This window comes from Pseudoliparis swirei, chromosome 7 (genome assembly GCF_029220125.1).
Source record: "Pseudoliparis swirei isolate HS2019 ecotype Mariana Trench chromosome 7, NWPU_hadal_v1, whole genome shotgun sequence".
NCBI lineage: Eukaryota > Metazoa > Chordata > Actinopteri > Perciformes > Liparidae > Pseudoliparis > Pseudoliparis swirei.
This window is the reverse complement of record NC_079394.1, coordinates 24,162,517-24,169,466: the sequence shown is the minus strand read 5'-3', so window position 1 is coordinate 24,169,466 and position 6,950 is coordinate 24,162,517. Positions and strand designations below refer to the sequence as shown.

Sequence of the window (6,950 nt, the reverse complement as noted above, 5' to 3'; positions counted from 1 at the left end):
AAAACTTTTGGGGACACCCGAGTGGATCTACAGATCAACGAACAAGCGGCAGGACAATGGAGCTGCACAATGAAAAGGTGAAGAACAAGAGGGACATATTGAAAAGACTCATTAATGTGTCATGTGTTTGGTAAACAGGAACTTTCATCTTCATCATCACGGTGAAACTGCTTTGGGTGCGACAATGCGCTGTTTAGTGAACACACTGTAAAAAAAAGTTGGACTTAAAGCTCAAAGTTTGTGGACCAGAAATGGATAGAAGAAGAACATTAATATAACTCTGTTGCACTTGAGTATGTTCTTGCCTATTAGTTGAACTGTGCTGTATTGTACTCTTCCCCTGCAATTCTCTGAATAAAAATGTCAATTTCAAGGTGACGCAACGCCTGGTTATACTGCGTCTCTGTCTAACTGTATCGTGTCTAGAGCCATGGCATCATAATGATGGTAATAAGAGGTGGATTAATTCAGGTGGGACTGTGTCGGACCTCACAGAAGGCCCAGGCCCCAGGCCCACGGCACGCCACTGGATATTGGACTATACAAAATAATCTGAATTGAATTGAACTTGGCGGCAGTCGCTGGACTTAGTAGGAACACTCAGAAAAAAAATTGCGATGAGTGACCTTTCCTGAAGATCCGTTATACGAAGATACGATAACTTGTCGGAAGAGCTGGAACCAGTGAATGTTTGACACGTACAGAAAATATACAGGAGGCCAAACTGCTGAACAGAAGAACCTTTCTCATCGTTGTATAACCTCCCCTCCCACTTCTTCTGTCTTTCTACACTGGTGGCATTTAGCTCTCAGAGTGGGCCACTCATCAGCAATCTGCTTACACCAACTGGGTCACTTGCACATAATGAGATCAAGGCAGGATGATCCAACGCTTTGAGATGGAGATCACACCACCGCCACCTTGTATTTCAATATTCACTGCAGGCGCACACACACAACACGAAGGTTTTGTTTTGCCATGCTGTTAGCCGAAAAATATGTGCGGTGTGAATCACTTTAAATGGATAGCTCTGAAGGTTTTAGATACGGTCCAAAAACATCCGTCGGGCCTTTTTTTTGTGTGTGCAATTTTCCAAAGAAACCGCAGCATTGTGCTTAGAGCTGGTTTAGTAATGCTCCAAGCAGATTAGGATGCCTACTGCATGCTTGCAGGGGATTGGGCACACAAGTCCAACAACAAGACAGATTACCTCTCCACAGTGGCACACAGCTCACCGCGGCCACGAGGAGGACGTATTACCGCAGATTTCCTCCTCTTATAGACTTACATTTAAAACCGCACAGACATTCGTCGTCAACACACACTCTTTCCAGATATGCAACACACACACACACACACACACACTCTCACACACACACCTATACATAAGCACACAGGCTAGAACACATATGGCAACATAAAAACACACACACACACACACTTGTGCGCAAACCCAAGCACTTGAGCCCAATCACCCGGTGCTGATCTCCTGTGTTTGTGCTGAGGTCGCGTTACACGCTGAACAATACGTGGTGTTATCTGCAAAACAAATTACACCAGCGTTCACAACCGTTTTAACCTCAGAGATAATCGTCTGCGAACGCTTGTTCCCTACAGTGAATTCAAAAGGTTATCGTATTTAATTTTTTTTACACCTTCCTGCCTTTACAAAATGCGTGCGGACAGACGGCCCTCCGATAGATGACAGCACCTGTAGAGAGAGCAGGTAAAAGCAGGATGGCTGAAGAGAGAACCACAGCAGTCACAATGTAAAACGGCCTGTGGCTGCAATGCATGCTGGGTCTGCTGCGCCTGCACTCACTGGAGACATCGGCTATTCCATTAACACACACACATCGTCTTCAATAGCTGCAATTACGAGACCAGCATCTCCTCTGGGTTGTCACATTGGCGCTCTGGTGCTGTTGTATGATTGTTTATATATATACACACATATATATATATATGTATATATATATGTATATATATATATATATGTATATACGTTCTGCTATAGTTATTATCCTTACTCCACCTGGATTTAAATTCTGGTGAAGGAATATTGAGTCATTTATTTACTGAGATATTATTTTCCGTCGGACATATTGAGTCCAAACAAACAGGAATTGTATCTTTTTTCTTCGCTGAAGAATGTAAACTAGAGCCCACCTTAAATTCCCCCAAACGACGACATCACCTCGTTGTCCATGGCTGGAGCAACGGCCTTGTTTACATCAACTATTCATTTGAACTGTGAGGAAAACTGACTGGGAAATGTCTCCCGCCATCCAACCCCTTATCTGCTCTGCTGAAAGGGGAAGTCAACACTGGGCGGCTGGTTGTTGTTCCTTTTCTATTATTCCTGAGACTGGAAACCTCAACGCTACAGTTTCCTATAAAAAGAAATCAAATTGGAGTCTGCTGCGGAATAACAGCACATATATAGTGTACACTTGCCTATTTATTGAGTGCCAAAATGCAATCACACACACACACACACACACACACACACACAGAGTGCTGGTGCTGTGATGGCCAAGGCTCTATCTGTGTCCACACAGAGAGCAGGTCTGACCCAGTCTAAAGGCCCGGAGTCCCAGAGGGCCGACTCAGGTCTTTGTGGCCCCGGTGGTTGAGAATAGGTGGGTGATCTATATTCATTGGCGAGCTTTGGAGAGGCCTGCTGTCATGGCAGCCCCCCTGCCCCCCCAAGACCAGACCAGGGACCTGTGTGTGTGTGTGTGTGTGTACGTGCTCCTCGTGGCACTAATGAAGTCTGACAGAGATGAATGGAGCTGGACCACACGGTTTCCAGCGGCGAGGGGTCCAGAAAGCGGTGGGAGTCATCTGCATAAAAAAGGCAAAAAAAAGAGGGAAACGATGGAGAACGCATATAGGTGAGGAGTGGAAAAAAAGGAGGGAGGGAGGAGAGACTGTAGGAGGAGAAAAAAAGGAGGGAGGGAACGCAAGGGATGAAAAGGAGGGAGGAGGTGCGTGCCGGACCAGGGCTAAGGATGGAGGAGATCATTAAGGTAAGAGGATGAGAGTACTGGAAGAAGACAAAAATTAAAGCAAGCAGGGGAGAGAAGATGCACCGAAACCACGGAGGGAAGAAAGAGAGAGAGCGAAGAGGAGGAAGATCAGGGCTAGAGTGATGAAGAGGAAGATCAGGGTGAGCAGTGGGATCGGTTTGAGAAGTGGGGGCTGGTCCCATTAATGTTCATCAAACAGCGCTGACACATCCTAATGAAGGTTTCAGAAGAATTCAGGATGAGTCCTCGTGCTTTAATGTTTGGGTCATGAAGACAACAAAAAGAAAGAAAGTATATACACGTGTACGCTGGAGTCGACCGACATGTTGCAAATAAAAAAGACGGAGATCTTTTGTTGATGTGTCCCACTGGTTGTTTGAGAAGACACAAACTGGGACAAAGTAGATATGCATCGTGTTTAGAAGCCTACGGCCTTGTGGGATTACATTATTATTATTATTACGCAGCATTTATTTGTAATGTGGAGCATTGGTGTTTCTGTTTGTGTAACACCCTGTTCTGTTTCTCCTGTGTTCCGTGTCTCCTGTTCCTCCTCTGTGTCTTCTCTGTCTTGATTGTTTAATTCCCTGCACCTGCCCTCAGCCACTCTTGTCTCGTTACTGTCTGATGTCGTACACCTGTTTCCCCCCCTATATATTGTGTCAGTCTTTCCCTTGTCTGCTGTGGGATTGTTGTTTATAGTTCTGTGTCCTTTTCCCGTCGTCCTGGTTCTGCCTGTTGACCCTGGATTCTCTGCCTGCCCCTTTTGGACCTTGTTTAAAAAAAAACTGTTTTACCTCATTAAAAAGTGCTTTTTTTTGTTATTCATATTGCGTCCAGCCTGTCTCTCTGCGCTTGAGCCTCACCCCGTCACAAGAACGTGACAGATTGTAGGATCTAATTTGTTTTTTTTAAACATGTGAGGTCAAGGGCCAACGCAGACACGATTAGGTTTCGGGGGAATGGAGGCCAAGGAGCGTCCGACTGGCGTTTGTGGAGTTCTCCGAGATCAGATCGACGACCGCACACGAAGACGCTCGTCGTGCGGTCGTCGCGTCAACGGCGGCTGCTCGAACGCTCGCTAATGGGACTACATTGGAGTTTTCGTGCTTTGTGAATTATTTTGACGTCGTTTAGGGAAATCCCTCAAGAGACCGTGTGTAGGACGCCGTGTGGAAGAGTTCTCTCCGTGGACCGATGGGCCCTCAGGACCACGGGTCAGCTGCACATATCCACTTATCCGGCGGGACGTGGAGATGGCAACGAGGCGAGAGCCGGCCACGGAATAATAACACGGAAGCTTCAAGTAAAGACCTGCACTGTACAGTGTGTGTATGTGTGTGTGTGAGTGAGTTGATTGTTGTGTTGTTCCAGATATCTCTCGGTGCGCCCCATACCTGTTATGGCCGTGGTAATCACTGTTTGGCAGAGGATGTGCACACGCAGTGCGTTCCCTTTCGGCAGAGCGTCTGAGGTGGCGAGCGCTGATGTGTTTATGTACCATACGCACCACGCTGGTTCCCATTATGGACCCGGGGCTCTCTCACCTCCCTCCACCGCGATTAACAGCACTCTCCTGTCAGACTAATGAACATGCCGGAGAGCAGAGGGAGAGGAGAGAGCGGGAGGGGATGAGAGGGGGGAGGAAGAAAGAGACAGGAGGGGGGTGGTTATGACAGAGGTGGACCGAGGGAGAGAGAGATTGCAAGATACGAGGAAGGATATTAATAAGGGAATGAAGTGAGTGGGGACAGTGGAGGAAAAAAAGAAGGGGTGATCAGAGAGGATGTAATTTCACATTGTCAGCCATGAGATTTTGTAGTGATAATTTTTTTTGTGTGATGGCATTGGGGAGAACAAAGCCTCACACTGCATCATGCAGATGGCCTGGCCTGCATATCCGGGGGCAACAAAAAAAGAAGACAAATAATGTCAACAAATAGTGACCCACGAGATCACAGGAGAGTGAACCGGATCGGCCTTATTTAAAACGTCAACACATTGCTGAAGGCCGTACTAAGGTAATGAAACGGGGGGAAAACAATGGTGGACTGATTCTCCATCCTGAGTGTATACGTGAGGGGGAGTCCGACCCGTTTCAAGTTTCATTCCTTTATTCCTCTTCAGGGCCGAGGAATGTTTACGTTTGTTGGCTTGAGCGAGCCGCTTCAAAGCGCCACGATGAGCGGCTCCGTCTGTAATCGGCTTCGCTGTGGAAAAAAAAGAGCCCAGATCCTCTTCCCAGACGCCCAAGCGTCGGGCTGTTATTGTTTATGTTGGTTATGTTGGAGATGAAGCATCGTGGTTTACAGGGAGGCGAAGCCCCGCCCTCTTCCGGTGGACCAACGAGGCCAACATTTTGATGCTCCCCTGTCTGGGTTGTGCCTGGAAAGACACGTCATGATGTTCGGCAATTTAATAGAAAAGTTTGCACCCGAGCAAATTTGCATTTTCCCCCGGAAAACTGTTGATAATACGATGATAAAACTGTGAAAGTAAATTATTAAAGCTAAGCAGTTAGCTATCCTGAGACAGTCTGCGACTTTCTTGACTTGCACAATGATGAATCTTTTAAATTGAATCTTGTGTGTGTGATTCATCGCACAACTCGACCGTTGATGAGCGTCCATATCATTTTTTTCCCCTTCCTCTATGTTGTGTTTCTGTCCAATCAATGGAGCCGCAGAGTGCTCGAGCCACGATGTATTTATCAGCAACCGATGAAAACATGTGAATCCACGATGAGCCACTTTGTCTTTTCCTGCACACACACTGACTGACCAACGTCCCCTGACACCTGTTTTCCTCCAAGAAATGTTTTGTGCACAATAATCCAAAAAATCATAAAGAAATCGTATACTGACAGTTGTATTGAAGAGCTGCAGACATGTCGTACTTTGCCGGCGGGAGTGGATCCTTCCATCTCGCCGGCAGCCGCGGAGTCATCAGCTTTGAGTGAAACAATGATGGACAAGATTATTAAATCTGAGAGATGTTGTGCGTTAAATGAGAGCGAGGTAAGATGATAATGACGACCACGGCGAATGCCCAGCCAGTTAACACCTATTTATACAGCAAATTAATGCATGTACAATGTCACATTTGAGCACTTTGAGAAATAATGTCCATGAATGATGATCAGGAATAGTTCCATCAGCTTGTTAATAAATCATTCCCCTGTATCTGGGCTCAATTGGTGAGGGTGAAATTCATAAAATGAGAGTGGGGGTGGCGGTGGGGGTGGGGTGTGGGAGGATAGTAGTAGTAGAAGGTTGCTGTGGCAACACTAATGACACCCACCCTCTCCGTCTGCTGACTGGTCCTCAACACACTATGCAATTGCAGCAGCTACAGAGCCTGGTGGTGCAAACCATGTGAGGAAAAAATGAAATCTCATATTCAACATGTTCGTGTGGCAGCGTTCGACGTTTCAAGTAAAAAAACATCGCACATTAACGCTTGTTTCTTATTTATTTGTTTTTTTCATTGTTAAGATTTGTGGTGCGAGTCACTGGCAAGCGCTTAAAAAAAATGAAAGTGCTGAGAGATATATTTGATTTAAATCAGGACGGAACAAAACTATTACCACATCAACAAAAGCCCCAGAGGCGTTTTTTGGTGGAACATGTTCTCATTATCTGATCGAAGAGCGAGGACAACTATAAAGGAAATTCATTAGGTGCATTAAAGCAAGCCAAAAACAGTTCCCAGAGATGGAAAATTAGTGACCAGATGCAGAGGTTTTGACCGTTTTAATACAAATTTAAATTAAATGAATGAGGCCGGTGGAATAACAGACAGAAGCGGAAGGATGAAAAATTCAAATGAAGTGTATCTTAGCAGCTATTTCTCATTGATGGAAAAAATATAAAGACATTAGCCTTATTCTGTGTGATCAATAGCACGGTGATGCTCGGC

The 6,950-nt window shown here is 45.8% G+C and overlaps 1 long non-coding RNA gene across 1 annotated transcript; it reads left to right on the top strand.

The window, feature by feature from the left end:
- Positions 1-4,835: 4,835 nt before the first annotated feature.
- Positions 4,836-5,562, top strand: LOC130197453 (uncharacterized). The gene is made up of 2 exons (XR_008832444.1): positions 4,836-5,053; positions 5,160-5,562. It is a non-coding gene; the product is annotated as an uncharacterized LOC130197453 (long non-coding RNA).
- The last annotated feature ends 1,388 nt before the right edge of the window (positions 5,563-6,950 follow it).